This window comes from Delphinapterus leucas, chromosome 3, assembly GCF_059928025.1.
Source record: "Delphinapterus leucas isolate spDelLeu-1000000601 "Yukka" chromosome 3, BTC_Dleu_Yukka2, whole genome shotgun sequence".
Taxonomy (NCBI): domain Eukaryota; kingdom Metazoa; phylum Chordata; class Mammalia; order Artiodactyla; family Monodontidae; genus Delphinapterus; species Delphinapterus leucas.
Genome location: NC_143131.1, coordinates 133,720,887 through 133,735,628, shown reverse-complemented (window position 1 = coordinate 133,735,628; position 14,742 = coordinate 133,720,887). Strand labels below are relative to the sequence as shown.

General features: G+C 39.3%; 1 non-coding gene across 1 annotated transcript; it reads right to left on the bottom strand.

The window, feature by feature from the left end:
* Nucleotides 1-14,241: 14,241 nt before the first annotated feature.
* LOC115803331 (U6 spliceosomal RNA) lies at nucleotides 14,242-14,348 on the bottom strand. The gene has a single exon (XR_004024011.1). It is a non-coding gene; the product is annotated as a U6 spliceosomal RNA (small nuclear RNA).
* Nucleotides 14,349-14,742: the final 394 nt, after the last annotated feature.

Sequence of the window (14,742 nt, the reverse complement as noted above, 5' to 3'; positions counted from 1 at the left end):
TGATGCTTCTCCAGCTGAGCTAGCCCCACTTTCTCACTCTTTAGGTTGGATTCAACCAGACATTGGGTACAGGGCAAGATATAGGGAAGCGACATCACTGCAACAATTTCAGGCTTAAACTAACCACATTTAGCAACCCCAGAAGTAAGAGACTGTTTCTTTTCCTACCATCAGATTATGAAATCCTAGGGAAGGGTTGGCTAGTTTGGGTCACATTCCCATCTGTGGGCATATCAGTGGTCAGGGAGCATGATGATATTATTTTAAATCCTGTATCCCTATTAGAATATTCTTTTTTTAAAAAATTTTTATTGAAGTATAGTTGATTTTTAATGTGTTAATTTCTGCTGTACAGCAAAGTGACTCAGTTAAACATGTATATATATATTCTTTTCCATATTCTTTTCTATTATGGTTTATCATGTGATATTGAATATATTTCCCTGTGCTATACAGTAGGACCTTGTTGTTTATCCATCCTATATATACTATTGATAGTTTATAATCCTTCACTGCCCCACCCTCCCTCCCCCTCGGCAACCACAAGTCTATTCCCTGTGTCTGTGATTCTGTTTCTGTTTCGTAGATATGTTCGTTTGTGTTGTGTTTTAGATCCCACATATAAGTGATATCGTATGGTGTCTTTCTCTTTCTGACTTACTTTGCTTAATATGATAATCTCTAGGTCCATCCGTATTGCTGCAAATGACATTATTCTTTATGGCTGAGTAATATTCCTTTTATGGCTGAGTAATATTCCATTGTATTTATGTACCATATCTTCTTTATTCATTCATCTGTCAATGGACATTTAGTTTGTTTCCATGTCTTGTCTATTGTAAATAGTGCTGCTATGAACATAGGGGTGCATGTATCTTTTTGAATTATAGTTTTGTCTGGGTATATGCTTAGGAGTGGAATTGCTGGATCATATGACAACTCTATTTTTAGTTTTTTGAGCAACCTCCATACTGTTTCCCATAATGGCTGCACCAATTTATATTCCCACCAACAGTGTAAGAGGTTCCCTTTTCTCTGCACCTTCTCTAACATTTATTATTTGTAGACTTTTTAATGACGGCCATTCTGACCGGTGTGAGGTGGTACCTCATTGTAGCTTTGATTTGCATTTCTCTAATAAATATTAGCAATGATGAGCATTTTTTCATGTGCCTATTGACCATCTGTATGTCTTTTTTGGAGAAATGTCTGTTTAGGTCTTCTGCCCATTTTTTGAGGGTTGTTTGTTTTTGTTATTGAGTTTTATGAGCTTTATGTATATTTTGGAAATTAAGCCCTTGTCAGTTGAATCTTTTGCAGATATTCTCTCCCAGTCCGTAGGTTGTCTTTTCATTTTGTTTCTGGTTTCCTTGCTGTACAGAAACTTCTAAGTTTCATTAGGTCCCATTTGTTTATTTTTGCTTTTATTGCTCTTGCCTTGGGAGACTAACCTGAGAAAACATTGCTACAATTTATGTCAGAGAATGTTTTGCCTACATTCTCTTCTAGGGGGTTTATGGTGTCATGTCTTATATTTAAGTCTTTAAGCCATTTTGAGTTTATATTTCTGTGTTCTGTGAGGGTGTGTGCTAACTTCATTGACTTACATGAGGGTGTCCAACTTTTCCAACACCACTTGCTGAAGAGACTGTCTTTTCTCCATTGTATATTTTTGCCTCCTTTGTTGAAGACTACTTGACAGTAGGTGTGTGGGTTTATTTCTGGGCTCTCTATTCTGTTCTATTGATTCATAAGTCTGTTTTTGTGCCAATACCATGCTGTTTTGATTACTGGAGCTTTGTATTATTGTCTGAAGTCTGTGAGAGTTATGCCCCCTGCTTTGCTCTTTTTCCTCAGATTTCCTCAGGATTGGCAATTCTGGGTTGTTTATGGTTCCATACAAATTTCAGGATTATTTGTTCTAGTTATGTGAAAAATGTTCTGACTAATTTGATAGGGATCACATTAAGTCTGTAGATTGTTTTGGGTAGTATGGCCATTTTAACAATATTAATTCTTCCAATCTAAGAGTATGGGATATCTTTCCATTTCTTTGAATCATCTTCAGTTTCCTTTAACAATGTTTTATAGTTCTCAGTGTATAACTCTTTCACCTCCTTGGTCAGGTTTATTCCTAAGTATTTTATTTTATTTTTTGCAGAAGTTTTAAAAGGGATTGTTTGTTTACATTCCCTTTCTTATATTTCATTGTTAGTTTAAAGAAATGCAACATATTTCTGTATGTTAATCTTGGATCCTGCTACCTTGCTGAATTCATTTATCAGTTCTAGCACTTTTTGTGTGGAGTCTTTGGGGTTTTCTGTATATACTATAATGTCATCTGCATATAATGACAATTTTACCTCTTCCCTACCAATTTGAATACGTTTTATTTCTTTTTCTTGTCTGATTGCTGTGGTTAGAGCTTCCAGTACTATTTTGAAGAGAAGTGGGGAGAGTAGGCATCTTTGTCTTGTTCCAGATTTGAGTGAGAGGGCTTTCGCCTTTTCACTTTTGAGTATTATATTGGCTGTGGGTTTGTCATAAATAGCTTTTAGTATGTTGAGATATGTTCCCTCTACACCCACTTTGGTAAGAGTTTTTATCGTAAATCGGTGTTGAATTTTATTTAATGCTTTTTCTTCATCTTTTAAGATGATCATGTGGTTTTATCTTTTCTTTTGTTCATGTGGTGTATCACACTGATTGATTTGCATAGGTTGAACCATCCTTGTGACTCTGGTTGAATCCAACTTTCAACTGGTTGGATGATCTTTCAACTGGTATATGATCTTTTTTATGTGTTGTTGGATTCGGTTAGCTAATATTTTGGTGAGGATATTTGCATCTATATTCATCAAAGATATTGGCCTGTAATTTTCCTTTTTGTGGTGTCTTTGTCTGGTTTTGGTATCAGGGTGATGATGGCTTCATAGAATGTTTTTGGGAGTGTTCCTTCCTCTTTATTCTTTTGGAAGAGTTTGGGAAGGATTGGTATATGTTCTTCCTTGTATATTGGGTAGAATTTGCCTGTGCAGCCATCTGGCCCTGGACTTTTGTTTGCAGGGATTTTTTTAAATTACAGATTCTATTTCACTTCTAGTGATTCATTTCTTCAAGTTATGTGTTTCTTCTTGATGCAGTTTTGGTGGGTTGTATGTTTCTAGAAAGTAGTCCATTTCCTCTAGGTTGCTGAATTTGTTGGCAAATAATTGTTCATCATATTCTCTCTCTTTCTTTTTTTTTTGTATTTGTGCAGTATCAGTTGTGATTTCTCCTCTTTCATTTTGTTTACTTGGATCTTCTCTTTTCTCTTGGTGAGCCTGGCCAGAGGTATATAAATTTTGTTTACCCTTCCAAAGAACCAGTTTTTGGTTTTATTCCTTTTTTCTATTGTTTTTAATCTCTATTTTACTTATTTCCTCTCTAATCTTTATTATCTCCTTCTGTGGACTTTTTTAAAAAATTCTTTTATGTGGTGAGTTATTTTGTTTATTTGAGATTCTTCTTGTTTCTTAAAGAAGGCCTGTATCGCTATGAACTTCCCTCTAAGAACTGCTTTTGCTGCATCCCATAGATTTTGTATGGTTGTATTTTCATTTTCATTTGCCTCAAGGTATTTTAAAATTTCTTCTTTGATTTCCTTCTTGATCCATTGGTTTTTTAGTAGCATGTTGTTTAGTCTCCATGTAATTATTTTTTTCTCATTTCTTTTTTTGTGGTTGATTTCTAGTTTCATGTCATTGTGGTCAGAAAAGATGCTTGAAATAATTCCTATACTCTTAAATTTGTTGAGGCTTGTTTTGTGCCCTAGTATGTGGTCAATCCTAGAGAATGTTCCATGTGCACTTGAAAAGAATGTGTATTCTGCTTTTTTTGGATGTAATGTCCTGAAAGTATCAATTAAGTCTAACTGTTCTGTTGTATCATTTAGGATCTCTGTTGCCTAATTGATTTTGTGTCTGTAGATATGCCTATTGATGTAAGTAGAGTGTTAAACTCTCCTACTATTATAGTACTCCCATCAGTTTCTCCCTTTATGTCTGCTGTATTTGTTTTATGTATTTGGGTGCTCCTGTATTGGGTGCATATATGCTGATGAGTGTAATATCCTCTCCTTATATTGATCCTTCTGTCATTACATTGTGTCCTTCTTTATAGCCTTTTATTTTTTATTTTTATTTTCTTTTTGGCTGCATTGGGTCTTCGTTGCTGTTCACTAATTGCAGCAAGTGGGGGCTACTCTTAGTTGTGGTGCATGGGCTTCTCATTGCTGTGGCTTCTCTTGTTGCAGAGCACAGGCTCTAGGCATGGGCTTCAGTAGTTGTGGCACACGGGCTCAGTAGTTGTGGCTCACGAGCACTAAGGCGCAGGCTTAGTAGTTGTGGCACACAGGCTTAGTTGCTCTGCAGCATGTAGGATCTTCCCAGACCAGGCCTCAAACCCGTGTCCCCTGCATTGGCAGGCGGATTCTTAACCACTGTGCCACCAGGGAAATGCTATAGCCTTTGTTTTTTATTTTTTTACATGTTTATTAGAGTATAATTGCTTTACAGTGGTGTGTTAGTTTCTGCTTTATAACAAACTGAATCAGTTATACATATACATATGTTGCCATACCTCTTCCCTCTTGCATCTCCCTCCCTCCCACGCTCCCTATCCGACCCCTCTAGGTGGTCACAAAGCACCGAGTTTATCTCCCTGTGCTATGCGGCTGCTTCCCACTAGCTATCTATTTTACGTTTGGTAGTGTATATATGTCCATGCAACTCTCTCACTTTGTCACAGCTTACCCTTCCCCCTCCCCATATCCTCAAGTCCATTCTCTAGTAGGTCTGTGTCTTTATTCCCGTCTTACCCCTAGGTTCTTCATGACATTTTATTTTCTTAGATTCCATATATATATGTGTTAGCATACAGTATTTGTCTTTCTTTTTCTGACTTACTTCACTCTGTATGACAGACTCTAGGTCTATCCACCTCATTACAAATAGCTCAATTTCGTTTCTTTTTATGGCTGAGTAATATTGCATTGTATATATGTGCCACATCTTCTTTATCCATTCATCCGATGATGGACACTTAGGTTGTTTCCATCTCCTGGCTATTGTAAATAGAGCTGCAATGAACATTTTGGTACATGACTCTTTCTGAATTACGGTTTTCTCAGGGTATATGCCCAGTAGTGGGATTGCTGGGGCATATGGTAGTTCTATTTTTACTTTTTTGCGGAACCTCCATACTGTTCTCCATAGTGGCTGTACCAATTCACATTCCCACCAGCAGTGCAAGAGTGTTCCCTTTTCTCCACACCCTCTCCAGCATTCATTGTTTGTAGATTTTTTGATGATGGCCATTCTGACTGGTGTGAGATGATAACTCATTGTAGTTTTGATTTGCATTTCTCTAATGATTAATCATGTTGAGCATTCTTTCATGTGTTTGGTGGCAGTCTGTATATCTTCTTTGGAGAAATGTCTATTTAGGTCTTGGGCCCATTTTTGGATTGGATTGTTTGGTTTTTTTTTTATTGAGCTGCATGAGCTGCTTGTAAATTTTGGAGATTAATCCTTTGTCAGTTGCTTCATTTACAAATATTTTCTCCCATTCTGAGGGTTGTCTCTTGGTCTTGTTTATGGTTTCCTTTGCTGTGCAAAAGCTTTGAAGTTTCATTAGGTCCCATTTGTTTATTTTTGTTTTTATTTCCATTTCTCTAGGTCAAAAAGGATCTTGCTGTGATTTATGTCATAGAGTGTTCTGCCTATGTTTTCCTCTAAGAGTTTGATAGTTTCTGGCCTTACATTTAGGTCTTTAATCCATTTTGAGCTTATTTTTGTGTATGGTCTTAGCGAGTGTTCTAATCTCATACTTTGACATGTACCTGTCCAGTTTTCCCAGCACCACTTATTGAAGAGGCTGTCTTTTCTCCATTGTATATTCTCACCTTCTGTATCAAAGATAACGTGACCATATGTGTGTGGGTTTATCTCTGGGCTTTCTATCCTGTTCCATTGATCTATCTTTCTGTTTTTGTGCCAGTACCATACTGTCTTGATTACTGTAGCTTTGTAGTATAGTCTGAAGTCAGGGGGCCTGATTCCTCCAGCTCCATTTTTTGTTCTCAAGATTGCTTTGGCTATTGGGGGTCTCTTGTGTTTCCATACAAATTGTGAAATTTTTTTTTGTAGTTCTGTGAAAAATGCCAGTGGTAGTTTGATAGGGATTGCATTGAATCTGTAGATTGCTTTGGGTAGTAGAGTCATTTTCACAATGGTGATTCTTCCAATTGAAGAACATGGTATATCTCTCCATCTATTTGTATCATCTTTAATTTCGTTCATCATTGTCTTATAATTTTCTGCATACAGGTCTTTTGTCTCCTTAGGTAGGTTTATTCCTCGATATTTCATTCTTTTTGTTGCAGTGGAAAATGGGAGTGTTTTCTGATTTCACTTTCAGATTTTTCATCATGAGTGTATAGTAATGCCAGAGATTTCTGTGCATTAATTTTGTATCCTGCTACTTTACCAATTTCATTGATTAGCTCTAATAGTTTTCTGGTAGCACCTTTAGGATTCTCTATGTATAGTATCATGTCATCTGCAAAAAGTGACAGTTTTACTTCTTCTTTTCCCATTTGGATTCCTTTTATTTCTTTTTCTTCTCTGATTGCTGTGGCTAAAATTTCCAAAACTATGTTGAATAAGAGTGGTGAGAATGGGCAACCTTGTCTTGTTCCTGATCTTAGTGGAAATGGTTTCAGTTTTTCACCATTGAGGATGATGTTGGCTGTGGGTTTGTCATATATGGCCTTTATTATGTTGAGGAAAGTTCCCTCTATGCCTACTTTCTAGAGGGTTTTTATCATAAATGGGTGTTGAATTTTGTCGAAAGCTTTCTCTGCATCTATTGAGATGATCATATGGTTTTTCTCCTTCAGTGTGTTAATACGGTGTATCACATTGATTGATTTGCGTATATTGAAGAATCCTTGCATTGCTGGAATAAACCCCAGTTGATCATGGTGTATGATCCTGTTAATGTGCTGTTGGATTCTGTTTGCTAGTATTTTGTTGAGGATTTTTGCATCTATGTTTATCAGTGATATTGGCCTGTAGTTTTCTTTCTTTGGTATATCCTTGTCTGGTTTTGGTATCAGGGTGATGGTGGCCTCGTAGAATGAGTTTGGGAGTGTTCCTCCCTCTGCTATATTTTGGAAGAGTTTGAGAAGTATAGGTGTTAGCTCTTCTCTAAATGTTTGATAGAAATCGCCTGTGAAGCCATCTGGTCCTGGGCTTTTGTTTGTTGGAATATTTTTAGTCACAGTTTCAATTTCAGTGCTTGTGATTGGTCTCTTCATATTTTCTGTTTCTTCCTGATTCAGTCTTGGCAGGTTGTGCATTTCTAAGAATTTGTCCATTTCTTCCAGGTTGTCCATTTTATTGGCATAGAGTTGCTTGTAGTAATCTCTCATGATCTTTTGTATTTCTGCAGTGTCAGTTGTTACTTCTCTCTTTACATTTCTAATTCTATTGAGTTGAGTCTTCTCCCTTTTTTTCTTGATGAGTCTGGCTAATGGTTTATCAATTTGTTTATATTCTCAAAGAACCAGCTTTTAGTTTTATTGATCTTTGCTATCGTTTACTTCATTTCTTTTTCATATATTTCTGACCTGATCTTTATGATTTCTTTCCTTCTGCTAACTTTGGGGTTTTTTTGTTCTTCTTTCTCTAATTGCTTTAGGTGCAAGGTTAGGTTGTTTATTTGAGATGTTTCCTGTTTCTTAAGGTAGAATTGTATTGCTATAAACTTCCCTCTTAGAACTGCTTTTTCTGCATCCCATAGGTTTTGGGTCATCGTGTCTCCATTGTCATTTGTTTCTAGGGACTTTTTGATTTCCTCTTTGATTTCTTCCGTGATCACTTCGTTATTAAGTAGTGTATTGTTTAGCCTCCATGTGTTTGTATTTTTTACAGATCTTTTCCTGTAATTGATATCTAGTCTCATAGTGTTGTGGTCGGAAGAGATACTTGATACAATTTCAATTTTCTTAAATTTACCAAGGCTTGATTTGTGACCCCAGATATGATCTATCCTGGAGAATGTTCCATGAGCACTTGAGAAGAATGTGTATTCTGTTGTTTTTGGATGGAATGTCCTATAAATATCAATTAAGTCCATCCTGTTTAATGTGTCATTTAAAAGTTGTGTTTCCTTATTTATTTTCATTTTGGATGATCTGTCCATTGGTGAAAGTGGGGTGTTAAAGTCCCCTATTATGAATGTGTTACTGTCGGTTTCCCCTTTTATGGCTGTTAGCATTTGCCTTATGTACAGTGCTCCTATGTTGGGTGCATAAATATTTACAATTGTTATATCTTCTTCTTGGATCGATCCCTTGATCATTATGTAGTGTACTTCTTTGTCTCTTCTAATAGTCTTTATTTTAAAGTCTGTTTTGTCTGATATGAGAATTGCTACTCCAGCTTTCTTTTGGTTTCCATTTGCATGGAATATCTTTTTCCACCCCCTCACTTTCAGTCTGTATGTGTCTCTTGGTCTGAAGTGAGTCTCTTGTAGACAGCACATATATGGGTCTTGTTTTTGTATCCATTCAGCCAGTCTGTGTCTTTTGGTGGGAGCAGTTAATCCATTTGCATTTAAGGTAATTATTGATATGTATGTTCCTATTCCCATTTTCTTAATTGTTTTGGGTTTGTTTGTGTAGGTCTTTTCCTTCTTTTGTGTTTCTTGCCTAGAGAAGTTCCTTTAGCATTTGTTGTAAAGGTGGTTTGGTGGTGCTGAACTCTCTCAGCTTTTGCTTGTCTGTAAAGGTTTTAATTTCTCCATCAAATCTGAATGAGATCCTTGGTGGGTAGAGTAATCTTGGTTGCAGGTTTTTCACCTTCATCACTTTAAATATGTCCTGCCAGTCCCTTCTGGCTTGCAGAGTTTCTGCTGAAAGATCAGCTGTTAACCTTATGGGGATTCCCTTGTGTGTTATTTGTTGTTTTTCCCTTGATGCTTTTAATATGTTTTCTTTGTATTTAATTTTTGACAGTTTGATTAATATGTGTCTTGGCATATTTCTCTTTGGATTTATCCTGTATGGGACTCTCTGTACTTCCTGGACTTGATTAGCTATTTCCTTGCCCATATTAGGGAAGTTTTCAACTATAATCTCTTCAAATATTTTCTCAGTCCCTTTCTTTTTCTCTTCTTCTTCTGGAACCCCTATAATTCGAATGTTGGTGCGTTTAATGTTGTCCCAGAGGTCTCTGAGACTGTCCTCATTTCTTTTCATTCTTTTTTCTTTATTCTGCTCTGCAGTAGTTATTTTCACTCTTTTATCTTCCAGGTCAGTTATCCGTTCTTCTGCCTCAGTTATTCTGCTATTGATTCCATCTATAGTATTTTTAATTTCATTTATTATGTTGTTCATTGTTGCTTTTTTCATCTTTAGTTCTTCTAGGTCCTTGTTAAATGTTTCTTGCGTTTTGTCTATTCTATTTCCAAGATTTTGGATCATGTTTACTATCATTATTCTGAATTCTTTTTCAGGTAGGCTGCCTATTTCCTCTTCATTTGTTAGGTCTGGTGGGTTTTTATCTTTCTCCTTCAACTGCTGTGTTTTTTTGTCTTCTCATTTTGCTTATCTTACCGTGTTTGGGGTCTACTTTTTGCAGCCTGCAGGTTTGTAGTTCCCGTTGTTTTTGGTGTCTGTCCCTAGTGGCTAAGGTTGGTTCAGTGGGTTCTGTAGGCTTCCTGGTGGAGGGGACTACTGCCTGTGTTCTGGTGGATGAGGCTGGATCTTTTCTTTCTGGTGGGCAAGTCCATGTCTGTTGGTGTGTTTTGGGGTGTCTGTGGACTTATTATGATTTTAGGCAGCCTCTCTGCTAATGGGTGGGGTTGTGTTCCTGTCTCGTTAGTTGTTTGGCATAGGATGTCCAGCACTGTAGCTTGCTGGTCGTTGAGTGAAGCTGGCTGCTGGTGTTGAGATGGAGGTCTCTGGGAGATTTTCACTGTTTGATATTATGTGGAGCTGGGAGGTCTCTTGTGGACCAGTGTCCTGAAGTTGGCTCTCCCACCTGAGAGGCAGAGCCCTGACTCCTGGCTGCAGCACCAAGAGCCTTTCGTCCCATGGCGCAGAATAAAGGGGAGAAAAAGAAGAAAGGAAGGAAAGAAGGAAGGAAGGAAGGAAGGGAGAGAGAAAGAAAGAAAGAAAGAAAGAAAAAGATAAAAGAAAATAAAGTTATTAAAATAAAAACTAATTATTAAGAAAAAAAATTTTTTTAAGTTAAAAACAAACCAAAAAATCGGACGGATAGAACCCTAGGACAAATGGTGAAAGCAAAGCTATACAGACAAAATCTCACACAGAAGCATACACATACACACTCCCAAAAAGAGCAAAAGGGGGAAAAATAATAAATCTTGCACCCAAAGTCCACTTCCTCAATTTGGGGTGATTTGTTGTCTGTTCAGGTATTTCACATATGCAGGGCACATCAAGTTGATTGTGGAGATTTAATCCGCTGCTCTTGAGGGTGCTGGGAGAGGTTTCCCTTTCTCTTGTTTGTTCGCACAGCTCCAGGGGCTCAGCTTTGGATTTGGCCCCGCCTCTGCGTGTAGGTAGCCGGAGGGCGTCTGTTCTTCGCTCAGACAGGACGGGGTTAAAGGAGCCGCTGATTTGGGGGCTCTGGCTCACTCAGGCCGGGGGGAGGGAGGGGCACGGAGTGCGGGGTGAGCCTGCGGCGGCAGAGGCCGGCGTGACGTTGCACCAGCCTGAGGCGCACCATACGTTCTCCCAGGGAAGTTGTCCCTGGATCCCGGGACCCTGGCAGTGGCGGGCTGCACAGGCTCCCGGGAGGGGAGATGTGGATAGTGACCTGTGCTTGCACACAGGCTTCTTGGTGGCGGCAGCAGCTGCCTTAGCGTCTCCTGCCTGTCTCTGGGGTCCGCGCTTTTAGCCGCGGCTCGTGCCCGTCTCTGGAGCTCCTTTAAGCAGCGCTCTTAATCCCCTCTCCTCGCGCACCAGGAAACAAAGAGAGAAGAAAAAGTCTCTTGCCTCTTCGGCAGGTCCAGACTTTTCCCCGGACTCCCTCCCGGCTAGCCGTGGTGCACTAACCCCTTCAGGCTGTCTTCACGCTGCCAACCCCAGTCCTCTCCCTGGGCTCCGACCGAAGCCGGAGCCTCAGCTCACAGCCCCGCCCACCCGCCCCGGCGGGTGAGCAGACAAGCCTCTCGGGCTGGTGAGTGCCGGTTGGCACCGATCCTCTGTGCGGAAATCTCACCGCTTTGCCCTCCGCATCCCTGTTGCTGTGCTCTCCTCCGCGGCTCTGAAGCTTCCCCCCTCCGCCACCAGCAGTCTCCGCCGGCGAAGGGGCTCCTAGTATGTGGAAACCTTTCCTCCGTCACAGCTCCCTCCCAGAGGTGCAGGTCCCGTCCCTGTTCTTTGTCTCTGTTTCTTCTCTTTTCTTTTGCCCTACACAGGTAAGTGGGGATTTTCTTGCCTTTTGGGAGGTCTGAGGTCTTCTGCCAGCGTTTAGTAGGTGTCCTGTAGGAGTTGTTCCACATGTAGATGTATTTCTGATGTATCTGTGGGGAGGAAGGTGATCTCCGCGTCTTACTCTTCTGCCATTTTTCCCCTCCAGCCTTTGTTTTAAAGTCTGTTTTGTCTGATATGAATATTGTGACTCTCACTTTCTTGTCGTTTCCATTTACATGAAAAAGCTTTCTCCATACCCTCTTTCAATCTATGTGTGTCCTTTGCCCTAAAGTGAGTCTCTTGTAGGCAGCGTATTGTAGACTCTTGTTTTTTATCCAGTCGGCCACTCTATGTATTTTGATTGGAGCATTAATCTATTGAAATTTAAGGTAATTATTAATAGATATGCACTTATTGCCATTTTAAAGCTTGTTTTTCCGTTGATTTTTTTCCATCGGCAGGCGGACTCTCAACCACTGCGCCACCAGGGAAGCCCCTCCCATTGATTTTATATTTCTGCTTTGTCCTTTTCTTTTTCCTTCTGTTTTTCCTTTTGTGGTTTGATGATTTTCTTTTGTATTATACTTATGTTATCTTCTTTTTGAGAATCTATTGTATGTTCTTGATTTGTGGTTACTCTGTTTTTCAAGTATGTTAACCCCTTCCTATATCTAATTGCCTTAGACTGGTAGTCTCATAGGCTCAAACACATTCTTGAAAAAAAAATCTACATTTTCTTACTATCCTGCCACACATTTTATGATTTTCATGTCCTCTTTACCTTCTTCATGTTCATCCTTTTGTTGTTTATTGTGGTTATCATCACTTTCACAGAAATTTTTTGAATTTTTTTTTTAACTTGTGTACTGGCTTGAGTGATTTACTTTCTAATTGTGATTTTCTCTTCCATATTGATTCTTACTTCTTTTCTATTTAGAGAAGACCTTTCAATATTTCCTTTAGAATAGGTTTAGTATTGCTGTAATTTTTTAGTTTTTGCTTGTCTGAAAAATTCTTTCTCTCTCCTATTCTAAATGATAATCTTGCTCAGTAGAGTATCCTAGGTTGCAGATTTTTCCCTTCCAGGACTTTGAATATATCTTGCCACTCCCTTCTAGCTTGTAGTGTTTCTTTAGAGAAATCAGCTTATAGCCTTATGAAGGCTTAACTCTGTTTTTCTCTTGCTGCCTTTAGAATCCTCTTTATCTTTAAGTTTTTCCGTTTTAATTGTAATATGTCTTGGTGTAGGTCTGTTTGGATTTATCTTGTTTGGAACCTTCTGTACTTCCTGTACCTGGAAATCTGTTTCCTTTTTACGTTTGGGAAGTTTTCAGTCATAACTTCTTCAAATACATTTTCAATCCCGTTTTCTCTTTCTTTTCCTTCTGGGATCCCCTTTAAGTATAGATTGGAATGTTTTATATTATCCCATAGGTCTCTTATATTGCTTTTTTTTTTAAATTTGGCTTTCTGTTTGTGATTCTCATTGGGTGATTTCCATTATTCTATCTTCCAGATCACTTATTTGTTCTTCTGCATTATTAATTCTGCTATTCATTGACTTCAGCTCAGCTTTCATCTTGGTGAATGAATTTTCTAATTTTTCTTGGTTCCCCTTTATAGTTTCTAGTTCCTTTTTACAGTAATCTGCCTTTCTGTCAATAGTGCTTCTTAATTCCTTCAGTATTTTCATTATCTCCTTTTTGAACTCAGTGTCTGTTTGACTGAAGAGGTCTGTTTCATTGTTCTTTTAGGGGAATTCTCTTGATTTTTTAATTGGGAGAGGTTCCTCTGCTTCTTCATTTTACTTATATTTCTCTTGCTGTATGAGTTTAAGAGAAACAATTATCTGCTGTGGTCTTGGAGGGCTATTTTTATGTGGGAGCATCCCTGTGTAGCTTGTGTGGGTTTAATATTTTTTGGTGCAAGGGCTATTTTTAGTGTGGATGACTGCCACCTCTTTCCTCAATGTATGCTGGCCATTATCCCCTTGACAGGAGGCTTGACTGGAGTTGTGGTGACCAGAGCCTGCACTGAATATTGAGGGACAAGTGAGCAGGGGCTCCTTTTTGCTCTGTGGTTGTCACTGCCCTGTTAGGGGCTGGGTCTGTTCCCTAGTTGTTGGGGTAGAAGCCCCCAGATCCATTTCTTTTTTCTTTTTTTTTAAACAATATTGGAGTATAATTGCTTTACAATGTTGTGTTAGTTGCTGCTGTATAACAAAGTGAATCAGCTATATGTATACATATATCCCCATATCTCCTCCCTCTTGCGTCTCCCTCCCACCCTCCGTATCCCACCCCTCTAGGCGGTCACAAAGCACCGAGCTGATCTCCCTGTGCTATGCGGCTGCTTCCCACTAGCTATCTATTTTACGTTAGGTAGTGTATATATGTCCGTGCCACTCTCACTTCGTCCCAGCTTACCCTTCCCCCTCCCTGTGTCCTCAAGTCCATTCTCTACGTCTGTATCTTTATTTCTGTCCTGCCCCAGGTTCTTCAGACTGGTTTTTTTTTTTTCTTTAAGATTCCATATATGTGTGTTAGCATACAGTATTTGTTTTTCTCTTTCTGACTTACTTCACTCTGTATGACAGACTGTAGGTCCATCCACCTCACTACAAATAACTCAGTTTCATTTCTTTTTATGGCTGATATTCCATTGTATATATGTGTCACATCTTCTTTATCCATTCATCTGTCAATGGACACTTAGGTTGTTTCCATATCCTGGCTATTGTAAATAGAGCTGCCAAAAATATGGGATGCTAAACGAATTTGCATGTCATTCTTGCGCAGGGGCCATGCTAATCTTCTCTGTATCGTTCCAATTTTAGTATGTGTGCTGCTGAAGCGAGCACACCAGATCCATTTCTAAACTGCGTTTTTAAGCTGCAGTGTGAGGTAGGTGGGATTGGAGCACTCCCACTGGGAGAGGAGCCACTGGGTATTCCTCTGCCAGAGCTGTTCATTGGTGAGTGTGCTCTGTTGTGTCACCTGTCACTTGTTATGTGGGCTCACAAAGTACACTGTTGTTGGCACTGCCTTTGGCCCTGTCTCAACCTTGGGTATGCCGGCAATCAGCCCTGTCCCTCAGGTGTCGTTTTCATAAGGACACCAGCAGAGGTCCACTGAAGTTAGGTACCAGAACTGCAGCAGTCATGAACCTGGTCCCACTGTGGGAGCTATGGAGGCAGCTCAGACCCTGGCCTGGCCCAGCCTCTGTGTGTACACACCCACAGAGCCCACAGCTGC